Source organism: Taeniopygia guttata, chromosome 3 (assembly GCF_048771995.1).
Source record: "Taeniopygia guttata chromosome 3, bTaeGut7.mat, whole genome shotgun sequence".
NCBI lineage: Eukaryota > Metazoa > Chordata > Aves > Passeriformes > Estrildidae > Taeniopygia > Taeniopygia guttata.
The window spans coordinates 55613780-55635509 of NC_133027.1; the positions used below are offsets into that span (position 1 = coordinate 55613780).

At 40.0% G+C, this 21730-nt stretch overlaps 1 protein-coding gene across 2 annotated transcripts in view; it reads left to right on the forward strand.

The window, feature by feature from the left end:
• The first annotated feature begins 9734 nt into the window (after positions 1 to 9734).
• The window catches only part of TMEM200A (transmembrane protein 200A), a 52790-nt gene continuing 40794 nt past the window's right edge, over positions 9735 to 21730 (forward strand). The window contains exons 1-2 of one of the 2 annotated variants that reach the window (XM_072926898.1): positions 9794 to 9932; positions 20744 to 20838. The gene's annotated coding sequence lies outside the window, so the exon portion shown is untranslated. Of the gene's footprint in view, positions 9933 to 20743; positions 20839 to 21730 lie in introns of both variants that reach the window. The other variant, XM_002192992.7, reaches the window with a different exon arrangement.

Genomic DNA, 21730 nt, shown 5'->3' on the forward strand with positions numbered 1-21730 from the left:
AGTGCTGTCACAATTGAAAACTGTAGAGGGAAATTAAGTTAAAATTTAAAAAATAAAAAGGTAAATATTCACATTGGAATATCACTGTGAGACCAAGGTTAACATCATTACCCTGCCATCTACATGATGGCTTTCATTAACGGATAAAATGGTAGTAAGAATTAAGCAGTACCTTCCTCTGTCATATCCAGGTCACTAATTTCACATTAAAGTCAATGACATTTTGAGAGCAGATGGGTACATAAAAAACTGTCTGCTTATGTATAAATAACTGTACCAGAACTGCTCTCCTGAGGAAGACATTATCCAGCTTTGGTCAAGCTGTGAAGAAAAAAGATATTTTCAGAAGAGACAGTAAAATAAACAAACTAGACTCTGACAAAATTTCATGTGCTTAATTTCAACACAAAAAATGAATTGATATTTTGGAAAAATTCATTAACAGAGGCTCCATCCAGCCTGCTATGTGCTTATCAGCAGATGTGCTGAAACAATTAGCAATATGCTCAGGTAGTCAAATACAGCTTTTTGTTCCAGAGTATCTCCTTTAATTTAAGTACAGTTGGAAAATTGCTTTAAAACATCTTAAAAATTAAGATCTTCTGTTATAAGGTTAATATGTTTTAACATGATCCCTTTCTGTCTTTTGCACTTCAGTGAAGGTATCACTATTTCTCTGAAGAAAATAGTGCTGTACTTAGGATTTTGATATAATAAATCCTGGGAGATGTATGGAAATAATGAATAACAGACTTCCCTTTCTCAAGATCCTATGTTAATTACCATTTAAACAGATCTAATTTTCACAAATAACTATTCAGTTATAACCCATTCATAAATGAGATTTGAGACAGTATTATGATAAAACAGGCTGAATGGTAGATTGATATGATTGTCGTAGAATTATTAATAATGGAAATTTAACACGATAATGAATGGCTCCACTGTTAATTTTCTTGTTCTCCTAAGCATTTTATGTCAATAATTTACTGGAAATAGGCAGCAGATTACATGTTCATATCTAAATCATCCCTCACAGTAATTTAGAATCCTTTAAGCAGTACAGAGAACATTAAAAACATAAATAAAAGTCTTCAATGGTATCTTTGCACAAGGGTTTCCCCTATCCCCCAATTTTCGCTTTTACATTTTAACATAGTAGCTACCTCCACATCTCTTCTAAGACAATTTCCTGACATAACTTATGCTGAGAATCTGCTGTATTCTGGGTTACTGGTTCATAAATAAAAATGTTGTTTACAGGCTTCTGACTCATGTCTATATAAATGACAGACAGCAGAATGCCCTTTTAAACTGGGCTAAAAATGTCAAGGATTTATTTCTGTGGGTTTTCGTTTTGTTTTGTGGGTTTTTTTGTTTTGTTTTTGGTTTTGGGTTTTTTTGTTTTTTTTTTTTTTTTTTGCTGGGACATATCTTTCAGTTTGATTGCTTCAGTAAGCAATCCTCCAAAAGCAATGTACCTTCCTGTATATCTTGCTTGATTCTTGTGGGAACACTTAAATCCCTATGAAGTGCAATATTTCTGAGGAAAGAGGGAAATATGTATTTTTTTCAAGTAGTAATTATAATATTTTTGTATGTATGCATTAATAATCCACTATTTATAAGCACAAGTTCCATGCCAGAAAAAAAACCACCCAAATTATTTTCTAAGGTGATAGGAAAAAATGTAAATTATTGCAACAGATTATCATGCATCTGTTGATGGGGCATATGACTACAGAAATAGCTCTCATGCAGACCCAAACCAAAAAGGCATGAAGTCACTGTCTTCTTTTCTTCAGGGCTTAGAATATTTCTTCACTGTTTCTGAACAGCCCCCGAGGAGGACAAGCAGAGTATCTGAAGACCTTACTGCTGGGCTAAACCACACTCTGAAAACTACAAAATAGAAAATTTTATTAATGCTCGTATTTTAGAAAAGTTCTAATAAGAATTAAGACTCAAATCTTATGATTTTTTACAGCACAAAGACCCCAAGTCATCGCTGAGTCAGTTTAGCAGAATACTTAGAACACTGTCCAAAGCCACAGGGTTTTCAGTTTTTTAAAGATGTTCATTCATGTTTAAAGTTAAGTGTGTCTTGAAATGCTTATTTTACTCTGCATCTTGAGTAGGCTCAAGCCACACTTCATCAAGAGAAATATTTTGGGTACTGAATTTAAAGGAATTAATGTTAGCAAAAATTGGATATTTCCCTTATTAATTCTACTGTATTTACTTTTAGTTTTACTCTCTTCCCTCATTTTAAGTCAGACAACACTGCTCCCTGAGTCCATACTCTAGCTTCTAACACCACTGAAATGTAAAAAGCAGAACCAGGGCAATCCTTCTCCAAAAATCTACCTAATCATTTAAGTAATAAACTGTCTGTCCCTGCTGAAATCTTCACCAGATGAAAAAAAAGTAGTGGCTAAAACCAGATGTTGAGAGGATTGGTGAGAAAAAAAAAAAAAATTACAGGGACTAATCTTTTACAAAGGGTAAAGTCCCTGAAATATCAAGTAACATAGACTATAGATTTGTGTTTTGTTGGAACCAAAATGTTGGATTGGACATAAACACCAGTTTCATAATTATCCTCATAGGAAATGTTAATTTCCTGGTGTCATTAAGTAGTCTGCTTTAATTGCCATATTTGGTAATCTTTGTTACAGAATTATTCAGCATTTGTCTCTTAGAAATAAGCATTAAAAGTATCAGAACAACAAACTACCATCTCTTTTTCATAAAGCTTGGAAATGATGACTGATATTTTACAGTACATTTCCAAGAAGACCTGATGTTTAGGCTTTGTGCACCTTCTCAAACTCTCAAAAAAAAAAGCCAACTTCTGTCTAGACTCTCAATGGAACTAATTTTTTGGAGGAGACTTGCATAATTGCATCACACAGGAAGACCCTCACAACAGTAAGGACCCTCATGCTTTCTTAACAAAGCAAGCTGTTGTTCAGTTCCAGTTTCTTTTTTGTCTAGAAACAATAATATTTAGGAACTGCACAGGTAGAAATTGTAGGTAATTATTTACACATTTTACATAAAAAGACTGAATTTATTACATAGATATGGCTTTTTCTCTATGGATGTATGTGACAGAGAAATAATGGATGCATCCCCTAATGATGCATTTGGTAGGGATATATGTTTTCAAATGAGTCATCTATTCACCTCTCCTAGTGCTTCATAGTATTCTCCACCCCAACAATAGTGAGAAAAATTTGGAATGGCATGGAATGGCATGAAAACCAAACTCACTATCACCACAACTGAAATGATCACAAATAATTACTATATGACATATAAAATACTTCAGTGACACCATTCAAAATTGTGAAACAATTATACTTTCTCCATTACTTAGATTTTCATTCAGAAGAGCAACAATAATTTTCTCAAAGATGGTCCTGCTTCACTTGCTTCTAACTTCACTAAGTTCCCAGTGGAATTTTATCTGGAGATAGTATGACTGATGCTCATGACAGCACTTGCATGGGAAGTTTCTTATGAAATTAGTAAGTTAAGTCACACAGTATGTTGCTTTTTGCTATCTTCCCAGAAATAAAAGATGAAAAGACGGCAATCCTGTAAGCCGTCTTCTGTTTTGCTGGCACTATTTCTGTCATTTCAAATGCAGAGAAAATCCTTATGCCAACAAAGGAATACTCTACCGGTTGTCCCAGCATCCCACCTTCTTGCCTTGACTTGAAAGCTCCAACAGAAGAACCGTGTTTTTTGATTGAGTATCAGGAAACCTTACATGCAGGGAAGAAAAAGTGTCTGTGTATTTTTTCTTTAAAAACACTATTCCACTAGTACTTTATTTTTCAAGTGTTTCTGGTGTGATGGACATGAAAGCTTCACGTTACTTTTCAACTTTCTTTCAAGATGGTGCTGCTGATTAAGGAAGCCAGGTAAAGAAAGTCTCCCAGACATAGGCCAGTCTTACACTACATGAACTTTAATAATAAACTGACAAGAAAGAAACAACTTTTGTGGAAAAAAAATTCCTCACTATCCTATGCATTAGAGTTCCACTTCACAGGTATTTTACTTCCTTTACTCTGTGTATAGTTCAGAGCCTGTTCACTAACATATGCATAATAAATAATGGTTCTATTTTTGTGATTTTTATTACACACCAACACTGTGCCTTCTAACGTATTCAGGTATTCATAAAATATAATAACGCATTCTTCAGATGAACATTTCAAATAAAGTCAAAATAAATTTTTGTTATGCCAGTGGAACATGTTTAAGAAAATCTGATTTCTTAAACCACTTCAAGACAGATTAAAACCCACTCAATTCAAGCACTTGTTTAATACTTCATCTGTTAATAAGAGAATAGATATACCAGAAAATTCATTTTTATATGCAAAAAAGGCATATATACTCTCAATGCTAGCATGGACAAAACCTTGAGTTTCTACTTAAAGAAATTACCAACATGATTTCCAAAGCTTTATTTTTTATAGATACAGGCTTTCATCATACTTGGAGTGCTGAGTTTCTATCCTTTTTAAAGAAGTTAGACTGTTGGAAAGTATGAAAGGATTAAGTTAAATCAGCATTTTAAGTGCTGTTGACAGCTCACAAATCATTTGGAAGCAGACACTTCTTTCTGTATTCTCACTGGTTTCAGAAACTGGTTGAGGTAAAGCTCAAGCCAATAAATGGCAAATTACATAGTATTGCATGCTGTGTAGCTATTGTTAAGATAAACAGTGACACATGCCAAGATTCTCTGCATGATTCTGACATTTTCTTGGCCCTGTGTTTCTTGGCTTTCTTTGCTGTTATCAAATATGTGCACCATAGTTCTGCTAAACAGGATCTCACTGATTTCCCTCGGTGGCATACAGCTGCAAATGGAGAAGATGCTATCTACCCAGAAAAGCTTCCAGCTGAGTAAAGACAGTGCGCCACAGACAACAACCAGGAACTAAACTGGTCAGCTTGAGAAGCAGTGGCAGTGGCATTGCAGCAGCCAAGTCATGCTCAGGATTTTTCTATATGAGAAACAAAATGAGTTTCACACTAGTGTTACATGGACACCACTGAGGTAGCTCTGCTAGTATTGGCAATGAACTCCTGGTATACCTAGTGGCACCAGAGGAAAAAAAACCCAAACAAAACCTGTCAGCCATCTTGTTGTTTGGTAATAGACACTGACCCCAAGGGCAAGGAGCTAACCTGTCAGTATAGCGTGTACAAGCCAATGTATAGCATGTATATGGCCAGTATAGCAGCAAGGACACCTCTTCTGGACTTCTCATGGTGAGGAAAGGTGGGTTTTGTCTGAAGAGAGACAGTGGGATTATTCAGATCATTTGACTGAATTTTGGTTACTAGCTTGTAAGTCCTGAGTACATGGAACAGCCTTGATATTTTAATACTTAAGAAACTATTTCAGTCTTTGATTGGTAAGCATTTTCTCTCATACAGATTAAAGAACTTAGATTTTGTACTTTTAGAGGCAGAAATAAGTCATTAAGGCAGAGCTGTCTTTGCAGTTGTTTATTATTTATTGACTAACACATAATTATCACAAATAAATTCTTGACACTCATTCACTGATTAGAAAGCCCATATTCTTGTCAGTTACACTAAAAAAATTGAGTATAAACAAATCTATTAAAAAAATGATGGTTTGAAGGTTTATTTTATGTCTTAAAAAATAAAGAGATAACAGATGATAACCGACTTTCTTTTCATATGTAATATGGACAAAAAGGTATGTAAGATAACAGTATCACAGTACAATCTGCAGTAAGTCTCAGCAAAAATAAAATCTTATGGTCTGGACTATTCATGGTCTGGATCTGACCACAGCTTTTTATCGCTAGTGGGGATCCTTTAAATCTTCAGTTTCATTCATGTTCCCAATTCAGGATATTTTACATTTAACTTATTATTACATAGGACAGTCAAGTGTCACAATTTCTTAAAAATTTGAAGTGGAAATGGATCTGGATCTTATAAAAATATCCTGTCCCAAGCTAAAAGAATGCCAGCTTTCTCTTTAATTGGATTAAATTTATGGAAAACACACAGTTTAATCCACCCACTGCCTTGCTTATTACAGTAAATAAATGGCTTTTCATAGCATAAACTGAAAGGTGTAGGCTGGAAGGGAAATTAGTATAACACTGTTGACATCCCAACTTTCAAATAAAAATATTCCATGCCTTTCAAAGGTAGAGTTTCACTCATGAGGCTAAAATTACTGATTCTTGCTATAATCTCAGAAGTAACCACTTTCATAATTAATGTACTAAAATGTTTGTTTTACTGAGTGTTAGCAATATCAGTGTTGACATTGTTTGACTCTCCAGAGATGTGCATATGACTGAGAGCTGAAGAGACTCGGGGCCCTCTTCTCTTCTTTCCTTTTTACTGCAGATCGGGTGCAAATTCCTTAAATCAATAACTTTAAAGTCAGTATAAAACTATTGTATTTAGGATAAGGAGCAGACACTACCCATCTTTAAGAATGCATTGGTAGAATTTTAGAAAGCTCCAGGCAACACAGGCTAGTAGCAAATCTGAACTTCATCCGCTTGCAGAACACTTCTTCCAAATGTCTGTCACTAGGGTGGGCAGCTCTCGCACTATAATCCACAGATATCTCCCACAAAATGTGTTGTTCACATTTATAACAAAATATAAATTATTACATATTATTACCATTATTACATTTTTCTACATATAACTTATAGATCATGTAAAAACCCAACAATTATGTGGTTCACTGTCAGTGAGTTTTGCACATACAGCAAATGCAAGGGGAAATCTATCCTAGAGATGCTTCTCACCTAGTAACAGTACTGAAATTAGTCCTCCAACCTATTCACTCTGTCCCCAAAAACCACATTCTGTCACTTGACCTGGGGTGTTTTTCAGGATGGGCACTGCTTGAGACCATAAATTATCTGAGGATTTTGAGGATGATTTTTTTTCATTGCAGCTAGTATGGGGCTAGCTGTTGGGAATTGTGCTGTTGATAAAATGGGGATGCATTAATTACTGCCACGCAGTACTTATCTAAGAGCCAAGGCCTTTTTTCCTTCTCACTCCAATCTACCAGTGGGGAGGTTAGGGGTGCACAAAGAGTTGGGAGGGGACTGGATAGCTGGGGTAGCTGACCCTAACTGATCACATGGATATTCCTTAGTGTACGGTATCATGCTCCGCATACAGAGCTGGAGGAAAGAGGAAGAGGGGCATGTTTGGATGCCATTTGTCTTCCCAAGTCACTCCTATGTGTGATGAAGCCCTGCTCTCCTGGAGATGGAACACCTGGCTGCCCATGGGAAGTGGTAAATGAATTCCTTGCTTTGCTTCACTTGCATATGTGGCTTCTGCTTTAACTATTAAATGTCTTTATCTCAGCCCAGGAGTTTTCTCACTTTTGCTTTTCTGATTCTCTCTGCCATCCCACCAGGGGAGAGCAAATGAATCGCTGTGTTGTGTTTAGTTGCCAGCTGGGGTTAAATAACAACAAAGATATGGCAATACTCTACCAAGTCCACTGTTGGAGGGAAAAGAAAGGTCAGTAGCAAGAACTGAAGCCCCAGCCATCCAGAGACAGTACAAGAGCAGTGATGAAACCAACAGTGGCTCATGTTACATCCCTGGTCAACATTTCATCATCTACTGACAGCACAGGAGTGTGAAGTTTCCCTACCTATTCCATATTGACATTTTCCATAAATTCTAAAGAAAATTTCTGGGTTTTTACTAGTAGAGCTATTACATCTACTTGGGATTTGGTGGGCATGTATCATTCTTTCATCCATTGCTTCTGTGATACACAGCTGGGTCTTTCAAAATTTGACATCTCTGAGGCACACAACCGCCTGCACACCTGTCCTCTCAGCAGTTGACATGACACACATCTTACATCACACACAAACCAAATTACACCTCCATCCAGCAATAGTTGAATGAACAGACAGAAATCTGACACTTGAAAATGATTCTTCACTTGTTGAAACAAAACATGCCAAACAGCTGAAATGCAATGTTTCAAACTTCTGAGGAATAGTACTTGTCTCTGCTAGTCTGGATTTGCTAGCATGTGTGTCTCCTTGCCACAATAAGGCGACAATGGAGGACGTGTTTAATGCATAAACCACTGCAGCCACCAGGATTATAATCTTTATAAAGCATACACTGAGAATTGACACACACTGTACAACCACATACCAATTGTAGTCACTTATGATTGGAAGTATTATTGCAGGATGGATGGCAGCTCCTAAGTCATTGTCTTGAGGAAAGCAGTTCCCCAGAAAAATTTAGATATGATTACACCACATTCACTATTTTTCTTTTTTTGGGAGATGCATTAGGTAGAATTGTGACAAATTGAATAAAAGGAAACAACAACATTTAAGTCCAATCAACTTTAAAAAATGAAATAAAATCTGCTATCAAATGCAAACCAAGTGCAGAGTTGTTTTTATTTTCCCCCCGAAAAGACATGTTTGGCTTCTAAATGTGCAGCTCCCATGCAGGCTGGAGTCCTCCCCTCTCCCAAGAGCATCTGCTGGATTACCTCACCCGACTGGAAGGTGCGAGCACCAGGTAGATCACCTTTGCAGTCCCTGGCTGTACGCGAGGGGTGGGCGGGCAGCCTCAAAAGAAACTCTCCAAAATAAGCGTAAAAATGAAAAGCTGAATCATAAAATGTAATTGCATCCGAGGTAAAGAGCCCCCACATTGCGGTGAATCACTGCGCTCCCACGGTTTCCGTCCTGCTCTCACACGGGGTCAGGAAGGGCGAGTACGCGGCTCTACACCCGGAGGGGCCCCGCTCCCCTCTGCACCGTCAGGGAAGACCGACCCCCGCCGGGAAAGGCCGATTCCCACTCCAGGCGCGCCCGGCACGCCGTGACCGGCACCGCCGGTGACTCCTCCCTCGCGGCCGCGGCCCCTGAGCCCGGCGGGGCGGAACCGGGCGCGCTACAAATCCGCCGCTCCGGCGGGGCTGCGGGCACAGCAGCGCGGGGAGGTCCCGCGCAGGCGGCGCTCCGGCGGCCGGTCCCGGCGGGAGCGGGGCGCGGCTGCCGCGCTCTCCCTCGGGGAGCCGGCGAACTTCCCCGGGGGCGGGAGGAAGAGAAGGAGCCGCGTCCCGGTCCCGCGGCTCAGGCCGCCCCTTTCCCCGGCTGCCGTCCCGTCCCGGACGCTGCCTGCGGCCAGACTTGCCTAGCCGGCTGCTAGGCATGCTCCCATCGCCGCGACGGGCGTGCGAGCTGCCCGCGTCCGCCTCGTCCCGTGGGGAGCGGAGGGAAACCAGGGGGCCGTTTCCATAGAGATGAGGCCGGAGTGAAACTTTGCTGCGGGCGGGCGGCGAGGGCCGAGCCCAGGCGGCGCTGAGCGGAGCGGTCGGGCCGGCTGTGAGCGCGGGGTCCGTCTCCTCCCACCTCTCCGGCAGCGCCGCCGGGGGCGAGCGCCGCCCGGGCACCCTGCTGCGGAGCGGGGAAAGTTTTGCTCCGCGGAGCCGCCAGCCGCCCACGCCCCCCTGGGCGGCTGCTTGGCGGCCGTTCCCCCGCGGCGGCTCCCGCGGAGCGCTGCTATGGCACCCGCCCGTCGCCGCGGGGCGAGCCGGGGGAGGCCGCCTCCGGCTGGCCGTGCGCTGGCGGCGGGGGGGCGCGCAGCCCCCGGGCGGCGGGCGTCCTCCTCCGGCCGGCAGTGACCGCCCCGGCCCCGCTCCTGCCGGCTCGCCATGCCTGCCCCCGCCCGCCTCTCGCCGAGCACGGTGCGGGGAAGGGCGAGGGGAGCCGCCGCCCTGTCACTCCCTGAGCCAGCCGCTGCCTCACCGGAGAAGCCCCGTGTCTGACGGGCACGGCGCAGCTCCGCTGCTCGCTGCGCCGGGAGGGCTGCGGGCACCTGGCACCTCCCCACAGGTAAGCGGCGAGGCGAGTGGGGGTGAGTCTGGTCGGGGTCTACCCCTCGCTCCCGAACTTCATCGCGCCCGCAGCCCTCACCTCTCCTCGGGAGTGGAGGGGCTGCGCCCTGCGCGTTTCCGCCGGCGGTGGCTCGGGCACAGGGAGACGCGCCCCTGCCCTCGGCGGCGAGGGGCAGAGAGGGAGCGGCACGGGTGGGTGGGTGGCTTTTTCCCTGCCAGAAATGGACTTTCTGCCTCCCGAACGGAGCGGGCCGGCGTGCCGGCGGCTGCCGCGCTCCGCGCAGCTGCTACACACCCTCTTTTGTCTGCGCTCGGTCCGAAATACTTTAGTGCTGCCGTCCGCCTGCCCCGCCGGTCGGGATCCCCGCTCGGCCCTGCTCCGCCGGGGGCTGCCCCGGGCTGCGACCCCCGTGCCGCTCCCCACCCGGCGAGTTGTCCCATTGCCTTTATTTTCACGGGAGCTGGGCTTTCCTTAACCTTTGTTTGCGGGGAAAATGGTGGTGTGCTGGTTATCTGAAAGGATGAGAGACAGATGGGGATGACAAGGGGGTTGCCTTATTCCCTTGCGTGCGAATGTAACTCGGTGCTAAATAAATCGCTCACCGGGTAGACATAATCTTTCTGGTGAGGCAGACTTTGAAACAAAAGTACTGCCAACAGCTCGGGTGCGTGGCAGATACTCCTGATACCCTACTAACATAAACATTGTTAGTGTTTGCGCTTGAATTCAATACATGTGCAGCTGTTGTGCCGATCTGGAATTGCAGTAGCTCTATCAACTTCACACTTAATAGTCTTTTGTATGCAGTAGTTATGAAAAATAATACGGGTTTTATTGTTCAAAGGCAAAAGTACCCAGACAAAAGTATTCCTTTAGTGTGGCGTTCTGTGTAACGTGAACTACAAAATAACTTGTAGTGATGTAGTGGACTTGCACTTCATAATGCTCTTAGGACGTTAAGGCAATATTGTTCAATAAAATTCTGTCAGCAAAGGTTTCTCTGGCTTATCTTGATGCTAGATCAATACACTAGCAACTATTCTGTTATTTTTCTCTAAGTAGATGGTGTATACAATCCATGTGATAGAAACCAAGTGTCCAGATAGGAAGAAGCAGTGGTTTTTTTCCCCCGCTTCCTTTTAGTGGTTTTGGTGCTGCTTTGTAGGAAGTGTGAAAAATACTCCAACACTTAAACCAGAAAATTATATTTCCATTGTATGTAACTGAAGTTCCTTAATAATGAAGCTAAAGGGTCATTCAAGTTTGGAATGGCTTAGTGTACTTTTGTTGCCAGGAAATGTACTTCTAAATACTTCTAAATACTTGTTAGAAGATAATTGTAAGATAATTTTTAGTAATTCAAAACATGAGTTGCAATTAGGTGTTTTGTCCTGAAAATAGAAAAACCCACTCACGGATGAAGATATGAGGTACTTAACTAGTAATTTGGGAAATAAAATAATATATAATTTATATTTTGTTGGCATAGAAACATTTTATTTGTTGCTCCTTGCTTGGATTGCAACAGTGATCTAAATGAAAATTGGACTACTGATGCAATCGTTCAGCACACTAGAATGATTTTATTCTATGTACAGAAATGGTTTTGCTCAATATAACCTCATTGGAACTCATTTTTATTGAAGCTTTGTAAAGATTATAAAAAGTGTGCTGTTGGAATCTAATCCTGTGAAGTATGGACTAAGCAAGCCCTGCTCTGACAAAGGACTGAAAAGTTTGCTCACTCTCAAGCAGGTACAGTTTCAACTTCATCCCTAATGATAACCCAAGGTCTGAGTTCATTGCACATGGCAGTAGGTCCTGGTAACTTCAGTGAAACTCTTCATTGTCTTAACTGCACTGCTGGACCTTCCCTGGACCAAGCCCTCTCTGCATGTTCTGCCTCTACTTCCCTAAATGCTGGATCTATGACACAAAATACCTGTGCTGTGTGCAGGTGCTCACCTCAGCCATATCTCATAGCTTATATATTCTCTGTTGGCCATCACCTCTCAGGGGTGAAAGGGGAAAATGCAAAGTGAAAATTGGTTAAGGAGTGAAATACATAAATGCAACAGCAGGAGGAGACTGCTGCTTGTTGTGTTTTGTTCAGTAGATTTTGTGAGCCAGAAATCTGAAATGCTGAAAAATTAGTGAAAACTCCCACTAAAATTACTGAAACCAGACAAAGTTATGATATAAACTATATTAAACCTATTGTCATGAACAGTAACCCATTGTTTTAAAGTTAACAGTAGAATCCTCAGTCTTGTCTGTAATAGTGGTAGAGGCTGTAGTAGAAGGGGAACTTTGTATCTTAGCTAGTGGTGATACCTCAATTTGATTTGGTGCCACTGTGTTTTATAAACAGATCAGTTACTTGTAATCTACATGTTTGATCTCATTATACTGGATCAAAGGGGCAGTTGCAAATAATTTTCTAGTTGCAAGATAGGAGGGTAATGTAGGAAGACATGAAACATAAAGACATAGGTGTCGTATGCCAGTTTAGACATCTTAAGATGTTTCAGACCTCCGTATGAGGCTGGTAAACAGAGTCTAAGGGGAACACTTGTGGAAAGGCAGCTGAAAACGAGGTAGAATGCTATTGTTTGTATTACAGTTTTATGTAAAAGCCTTTAAGAAAACCAATCTATTCTCTGAAACCTTGTTAAAAAATCTGATGCTGTGTTATGATGGGTACAGGAAGAAATCCCTTACTGTCAGGATTTAGGGAGGTCCATTGTTGGATGCCCATTTATCAGCAGAATCTTTGTATTGCTTCCTGTGCTTCTAACTGCCTTTGAGTAGCTCAAAGGCACTAATACATAGTTGAGGAGTAAAAAATCTTTTTAGAGAAGTTGCATATCTTGTCCAAGCCTAGAAGTAAATGGAAATTGCAAGTACTTCTTGAGTTTATGCTCTAGTTTTGGTTAGCACGTTATTTGTACAGCAAAAACACTAAGGGAAAGTTTCTGGTTTTCTTCTTTACTAGGTAAAACATAAGAACCTACTTACCCAGAGATTGTGTGGGTTAAGTGGACTGTTGATTGCATGGAAGAATGAAATGCTGACAACATAAGTGAATTAAACTACTGAGCAGATGTTTTACACTGCTGTTGCTCTACCCACTAGTTTTACTAGCTCTGCAGTGTCCACTGTGGAGTGTGAGAATAAGCACTGTACTAAACTTTCATGCCAAAGCTCCAGTCTAGCTCTAAAGCAAGCTGTTGTTACTCTATTCCATCATTAACTATTTCCACATCAGTCAATTCAGTAAGTATGTGTATATATATGTAACTGGTCTTCAAATAGGGGTATCTTGCCAGAGGGAGCACAAGTGACCTGATGACAGAACTTAGTCCTGAAATTCTGACATGATATTGATCTCTTTGTGTGAATGAAATTACATTTTCCTTCCTGAACTTTTTTACATGATCAGTGATTTTAAACTATATGATTCATAGGTGCCTTTTAAAAATCAAGTTTTCCTTTTTTTTTTGCACAGCTAGCTAAATGGGATGGATAAGCTGTAGTACAAGCTACTCAAAGCCTTTTATCTGCAGCAGGATCAGAACATGCTTGTGATTGTTTTAAAATTATTCTATGTCCAGAAGACCTGAGCAAGAAGGATGTTTATCCTCAGTCATTTCCTCTATCCATCAGTGTTTCCAGTTGGGGAAAGTTGTTATTCATTTTTTCTGCATGTTTTAGACAGGGTGGTACAAAGCCACCTAACCAAAACCCGGCATCTGAGGAGCATTGCAAATGAGATGTAATGATACAGCAGACTTTCAGGAAAAACAGACTTGTGGAAAATAAGGCAATAAGCTACCTTTTCGTATATAAAGATTCTGAAAGGTTTTATGGGAAATGTAAATGGTTTTCACTTTATTCTCTTGTCTGTCTACATCAACATCTTATCATTTATATACCACTGGAATTGTTCCTTCTGTTGGAAGTGTGACCATTTGTCTCCAACTGAAATAAGTAGAAATAAAGGAGACATTTGTCTAAATTGTCTTTTAATTTTTCCTCACTAAACTGAATGATGAAGCTCTTACTGAATCAGGAGAAACAAGATTTTGTCACTTTAATGAGGAATGCTTTAGATACACTCAATAATAATCTCAAGAGATGTAAAATATAGCATAGGTTACATTTCATAGGAACTAATTTAAAGACAAAGAAGCAAAGAGGAAAAATACTTTTTTATATTAATTTGTTTTTTAAATTGCTGTTTCACAGATACAGTTGCACTGAGCATCCCAGTATGGTGGTTTTCAAACCCATTGATAAAAAGTGCTGAAATTTTAGTCAGTTGAAAACTACATTCATGCTGGCTGTGAAATAGGAAAGACATTTTCAACAAAGCAGTGATGCAGTTGGATGCTAATAGCCTACCACTTCTGACAGTTAGTTAGATTCACTAAATTCTTTAAGTAGTAGAGGTTTGTGCTTTGATACCTATAAATCTGTAGCATTAGCTCAGAGAGTGAATCTGATATCAAACCAAGTTTTTTTAGAGCTTTTCAATAGTAGTCATACTTCTCTTTTCTACTAAAGGGGAAATTCCAAAAGTAATTTTCTGTCAGTTTAAACCACCATAAAAGCCATTAATAGGAGGCCTTTTATAAATGTCACTTAGTATGTTTAATTTGGTGTCATAGTGGTAACAGTAGTATAGGGGTTTTTTCACATTCTCAATCTTAATGTGTCTGAATAAATTGCTCTGCTTATCTGTAATCAGTTGCACATTGTTGAAGAATGTGTTTGTATCTAGTTAATTTTATCACTTCCATTTTGCTGTGTATTAAATGAGGAAAAAGTGCTATTATTTGTCCGTCCATCTGGTTTAAAACTGTTGCTCAAAATACTGGTGTTTTCTTTCCTTTGGGTAATTCAAAGTAACAAAGGCATAGCACATCATATGTGATGTACATGTGGGCTGTGCAACTTTATTCCTTCATAAAGAGGGATGAAAGCAGCCTTGTGTGTTGGGGCAGCATTTTACTACAGCAAACAAACTTTCCCAAGGGCTATTCCTTGGAGCACGCAGGGTGTACAGAATAGCTGCTTTAGCTGCTGTCTTTTGCATGATCTTGTGCTAGACAAACTTGGTGCATAAGATCTGAGGCAGCCCTGTGCTTGGAAAAAGGGACATGCTCTGCAAGTGTGCTTTCTTGACATGGATGTCATGATGGGGTCAACTGAATAAACCTGATGCAGTTTGAGATTTGTCAGAGGTGTGCTTCTTGCTATAAATTATTGTGTATTTAACACAATAAGTTGGCTTGTTTCACCTGAGGTGTGACTAGTATTTTTGTAGGAAGAAGTTAGATTACAGAAAATGGACAAAAAAAAAACCCCAAAAAAACAACCAAGGAAGAAAGCAGGAAAGGGAGAAGGGAAGGGAGAAGAAAGAGCAAAACACAAAATGGAAATATTGAAGATAGAAAAAATAATGAAGGCAGAAAAAGGATGAGATATAGCAAGTTGCATTTCTAAAGAGAAATTATGCCACATCCATTGTTATAAATGGAAAGAAACTTGAATAATGGAGATAAGAATAAAAGATGTGGCAGTATTTATTTTTGAGGCATCTTATGGAAAATCAGACTGGAAAATTGAGAGATTAATTCTTGTCTCACTGAGATGCATCTTAAATTAACTGTCTTTGTTGTGTAGTAAGTAAAATGTTCTGCAGAAATGATGTTAAAACACTTCTTCCAGAAGATACACTGTAAGTAAATCAGTTCAGACAGACATTAGAAAGGAAAGGGAGCTAAGGATAGTTTGCTTAGAGAGATAGAAACTGCATTTTGAAGTACTTGAAAGTTAGGTGAACTGTTGTTTTCATTTTCAAGCAGACTAATACTCTAAATCCAAAAGTTATCATCATGTTGATCTATGCAATTTGTTTTTGTCTCACAGAAGGCCAATGAGTGCAATAAGCACAGTGAGAACATCCTTCAAACACTGGATAATTAACTGGTATTTATTGTGAATACTTAGCTACCCTACTTGCACAGATTTTTCTTTCTGATATGTTTTTGCTATATCTGTGTAAAGAAACTAATTAAACCAAGACATGTTTTATGGCCATGAGGTCAGCCAGAGTGGTCTGGCTCTGTGTGGGTATTAAACCGCCTTTCAGATGGTTATATCCAAATTGACTGTTTCGAAAGAGCTTCTGGACTGAACCAGCTAAGTGCCTAAGAGGGGGCTGGCTGACTTTGACCACAAATGTCCCTGGCATCCTTGTGATAGTGTGAAAGAGACATTACCAGACCCCGTGCCTGAGGACATCAGACAGTACTGAGCACAAGATCCATGACTTTTTAGAATGTTTTTCCATCTCAGTTGAAACTATCTTACTACAGTGATCCCAATATACACAGATTTTAAATAGAAGTAGTGTATTGAAAGCTGTATTTAGAAGACATTGTCTGCTTTAATTATGTTAAAAGAAATCTGATGTCAGTTTGCTATCACACTAGTAACTTCAGTAGTATGGAAAACGGAATTTGGAGCATTGTTGGATATACAGAATTTGTGGACATGGTGGAACAACATTCTGGGACACCAAGAGAGTGGCCACCTTGTGGCAAAGAAGGCCAACAGAATCCTGAGGTGTGATAGGAAGAGTGCTGCCAGCAGGACAAGGGAGAGGATCCTGCCCCTCTACTCAGCTCTGGTGGGGCGTAGTGGGGAGTTCTGGGTTCCTCAGTACAGGAGAGACATGGAGCCCCTGGAGCAGGTCCAGCAGAGGGCTGTGAGAATGACTGGGAGGGGACTTAGGAAGAAAGGCTGAGGGGGCTGGGCCTGTTCAGCCTTGAGAAGAGATGACTGGGAGGGGACTTCATCAATGTGTATAAATATCTAAAGGGTGGTGCCAAGAGGATGGAACCAGGATCTGCTTGGTGGAGCAAACCGCTAGAATGAGAGGCAATGAACAGAAACTGAAGTTCCAGCTGAATATGAGAAAGAATTTCTTTACTGTGCTGTGACTGGGCTGGAATGGATTGCCCAGAGGGGGTGTGGAGTTTCCCTCACTGGAGATACTGAAGAACTGTCTGGACACAATCCTATGCCATGTTCTCCTGCTTGAGAAAGGAGGTTGGACCAGATGTGGTCACTTCCAGCTTGACTGATACTGTGAACATAGTCCCAAATGGATTACAAGTGATTTGCCAAACAAGCACAAAACTTGCACATAAAATAAACGTCTAGCTGACAGCTTCTTAATGTCACATTTATTTTCCGGGTAATAATAGCCTGTACAAAAATGGCTAGCAGATATTAATAAAAAACATCCAGAGGCCTAACAGACTCTTCTTGGGAAGTCCTGTATTGCCTATTAATACAGTTTATAGACTTTAGAGCAGTAGAGTCACTTTGCATTAATTCAGTGCCAAAGTGCTTTCCCCAAACCCTTCCTATGACCCCTACAAAGTATTTGCTTTGCTCTTTGCCAGGAAGACATTTCTTCTCAAATTACTTTTCAGACGCCTCTTCTGAATTTATTGCCATTCTTTTTCTAATTCAATATTGTTCTCCTAGGACGTGGCCTCATTAACTGGTGCCCACGGTGGATTATCTGCATACATTGCTGGAACATAGTTCAGTAGACTATATTAGAAAGACACGGGTCCTGTCCAAGCCTGCAACCAGTATGCATGCCAATTAAATTACACACAGAAGCGTTTACTGATTAAGGACAAGTAATGTTGTGTTTTGCAGAATGCCAGTTTGTAATTTTTTTTATTGTCAAACTGGCTGTACAGTCGAAATGGTAATGAAAAGAGGTTATAGCTGAGGCCATAGTTCTTTTTTATTTACGTTTTTAATCTTGTGAACTTTTAAATTCAGTTAGATTAGTGTTTGGTTGGTTGGTTATTCCCTGTGAAATTTGGAGATTATGACTAGATGGCATTACATATATTATATAATTCCTGTAAAAAATTTACAGTTATCACAGAATCAAACTTAGACTACGAGAGGCTGGGCCCAGATGAAGTAGTATAGCTTTCTGTTAATGTTTTGTTGTGCAGATTTTGTAGCATGCTGTGTGATTATAGGTTAGGAAAAAAATCTCCACTGAAAGGGTTGTCAAGCATTGTAACAGGCTGCCAGGGGAAGTGGTTGAGTCACCATCCCTGGAGGTACTTAAAAAGCATGTTGATGTGGCATGTAGAGACATGGTCTAGTGGTGGACTTGGAAATCAGCACTAAGGTAATGGTTGGGCTCGCAATCTCTGTGGTCTTCTCCAGTCTAAATGATGCTATGATTTCTTGACATGTGACCATTGTGGTTTTTCCTACTTTCTCCAAAGAATATTAAGAGTAGCTAATCTTTACTTTTACAACCATTTTTTATCAGTGTGCATGTTGACAAGTATTTACCCTGTGTTAAGGAAGGCAAACTCCAAAGGAGAAATGTGGAGCTGAAAGTAGTCTGTGTGAGCCTTAGTTTCTGCTGTCCTTCCTTCCAAAGTTTAGACTTGGACTCAGGCAAAATTCTTTATCTCTTTTATAGAATATTCTAATTGTTACTGATATAACAATATAACCAATATTCTAATTGTTACTAGGCAAAATTTGATTCTGAGTAGGTTTGTAATCTTTGTTTTCAGGTTTGTGCTTAGGACGTAATTTTCAGCTGAGAATATTGAGTGCTTGGGAAATGGGCCTAACCCATTGCTTAAAACTCATTAAAAAGCCAAGATCAGCATCATCCTCAGGTTAAATATGGCTTTGTTAAAGCTTGTGACTGAAGAGATGGGCTTCAGAATTAAATTTGGAGCTTTTCCCCCCTAATCTAGCTATTCTCACAGTTGAATAAGCATTTCCTAGGGAAATGGGGAGGAAAAAGAAAAAGGAAATTACAAAAGGTCTGCTACAGCAGACTATGAATTCAGATGGGAATAGTGAGAGTGTCTGGTTAAACTAGTCTGAAGTTCAGAAGGCCCTTGGAGAGGGTGCTGATGTTATGGAAATTTGGATTGGAAGACTTTTCTGATGAGTCATGTGCTCTGAAATTAGTTGAAAATGTTGCCCTTCCAACAGTAAGACTGTGCTTGGGAATTCCCATGTTTGCAAAATTATGTGGCTGAAAGTCTTCTAGAACTCAGAGGCTATGGCTTCTCAGGTTAGACCTGAAGTTTGGAGGTCTGGGTAATGTTTATTATGTGGGTTCTTTGATTAGCTTTATATTAGTAGTCTCGTTGTTGTGCTTGATCACCTACATTTGATTCAGTTACATGCATTCAGTAGCTGTGTGCTGTAGCAGAAAACTCACACAAACTGACACAGTGTATTATACTTTAGCAAAAAATTGTAGGTAAACAGCTGTAGGTAAATTTTCATTCCTTGACTATTGCAGGACTGTGAATATAATGGTATTAGGAAGGCAGAATGTAGATAAGTGGATAGGTCAGTAGTACAGCAGCAACCACAAACATCAATTATTCTATAACAACAAGGCTATAATTTTTGCAAATAATATATTTAGTCAAGTAGTAGGGAGGCTCTTATCTGAGTGACTGGAAGAAGTGGGTCTTATGTAGTGTGGCTAGAAGTATATGTGGCAGTAATATCATAACACTGCTTTCCTTCATATCTTTCAGTAAATCCACAAGGAATGATGAGGCCAGGTGTTTGCATTTGCCAAGGTTAAGCAATTTAGAAGAGACAAAACGTGGTTAGGAATAGTGCTTAGGTCATCAGCAGTGACAGCAGAGGCTTTGTCAGAGCAATTAAAGTGCCTTCGAAAGGGGTCTGATCTGTTGTGCCTGCTGTTCTCCAGAAGTTAGTAGCTTTAGAACTCTTTGCAAACACTCAACTTAAAAGCTTCTCTTGAACAACTGCATTGCTCTGAAAGATTGTGCTTAGCATGGTCATGTATGGTCATATGCAGTTTGTACTGCTTCTTGTCTTCCTTTTCACCTTGATTCTGCTTTTTAGATTGTGATTACTGGCTGATGTGCTGTGGGCAGTGCATCCTAGGAGGGTGTTCCAGCCAGGCTCCAGACTACATAACGCTGATTCACAACATGGAAGGTAGACAGAGGCTCTACAGGATCAGGTATTCACTGATCTTTGCTAAGCAAAGCATGAGGTTTTCAATATTTTTTAATCTAGATCTTGAGGCAGTTAGTTTTTTCAAAAGCTGAGATTTTGAGCATGTAATCACATAGACCTTGAAGTTAAGGTACTGGGCAGGTTTCTACAATTCCTGTGCCTAAAATCTCATCTTGATAAGAAATTACCTTCTCAGACAGGAACATCAATGAAAGGATGAGACAGAAAATGTCTACAGATCTTACTGTATACATTTCTTACTGTTTTAGAAACTGTGACGTTTTCCTTAAAAATTGAGGTTAAAGCAATATAAATGATTGAAAAAGTGTTCAAAATCACTTTCATGTGCATCACATGTAAAACCATGTGGCTGTGATTAAACAAGCTCATTGTGTGCAAAAGCTAGGGGATGACTGTTGCTGAGCATAACTTGCTTTAAACAGATTTTTCAGAAGGATTATCAGTCATCATGATCACTGTAAAAACAGAAAATATGAGCCATGGCAGAGATCAGGAAAACAGACAGAGAAATGATCCTGGATTCCATCAAAACCCAAAAGAATATACAACTTCATGTTACAGCTTTGGGAGAATGATAAAATTGAAGTTGATGAATGGCTTCTGTTAATAATTTTGTATTTGGCTTGTGTTTTAGTTTTCAGGATACTTTATTGTAAAACTTTTTTATTGCTCATTCTTGGTATGGATTTTTTTTGTTTTTACAGAGACAGACTGCATATTTATAGTGCAGTAACTCTCCACATTCTGTCTGGATAGCTGTTGAAGAATGAGCATGGAAAAAGCATGGCTATGTAGACAGGCTAGTATTGCATTATTTGAATGTTTGTTTGAATCTAATGTGGCTCCTCTGGCTGATATGACAGTAATTTCTGTTTTCCTCCAGCAATCCTGCCTTTTCCATATATGAGTGTGTATGTATGTTTGTATATGGGTGTCTGTATCTATCTATATCTATATATCTATATCTGTATCTATATTTATGTATAATCTATATATCTATCTATATATCTATATTTATATATTGGGACTAGACTGGAGAATTTCTGCAACTATTGCTCCTCTCTTAATGAAAAAAAACCAAAATCAGGTAGTGGATTTGCTTTATATGGAGCCCTGTAGGCCCTACTTTTTTTTGTTTGCTTCAAAGAATAATTGCAGAAGCACCTTAATACTGTAGCCCTACTTTATGATGGGAATCCAAGCCACTCCTGTATTGTATAGATGTAGACAAGATACCAGAGTTTAGTAAAACATATAAAAAGCTCATGGACATGATGTTATATATAAGGTGTGGTAATTGCTGACCTACTCTGTTCCTCTGTGAAACAGTCCTATAAATCCTTCAGGTTTTTTGTGTCCATGCAATGCTCTCTTCTCTCTTTGTAGTTTAGGAGATGCATCCTATCCTCCTTTGCTTCACATCTCCTGTTTTGCTTTTTCCTACATCAGAGCACAGATAATTAAGGAATCAAATGTTAATTCAGCTTTGCTTGTATTTAGGGTGCACACAGTTAGGAGCTGCATACTGGACCACTGAATTACTCCTTCAAAGCTAATTTTTAGAGTTGTATAAATTAAACAGATCAGCAAAGATGTAAGAATTTGGATTCTCTGCTATTGTTATATTTTGCATCAGTATAAATCCTTGATTTTAATGAAGGTTTTAATATATGTCATAAAACTGGTGGAGG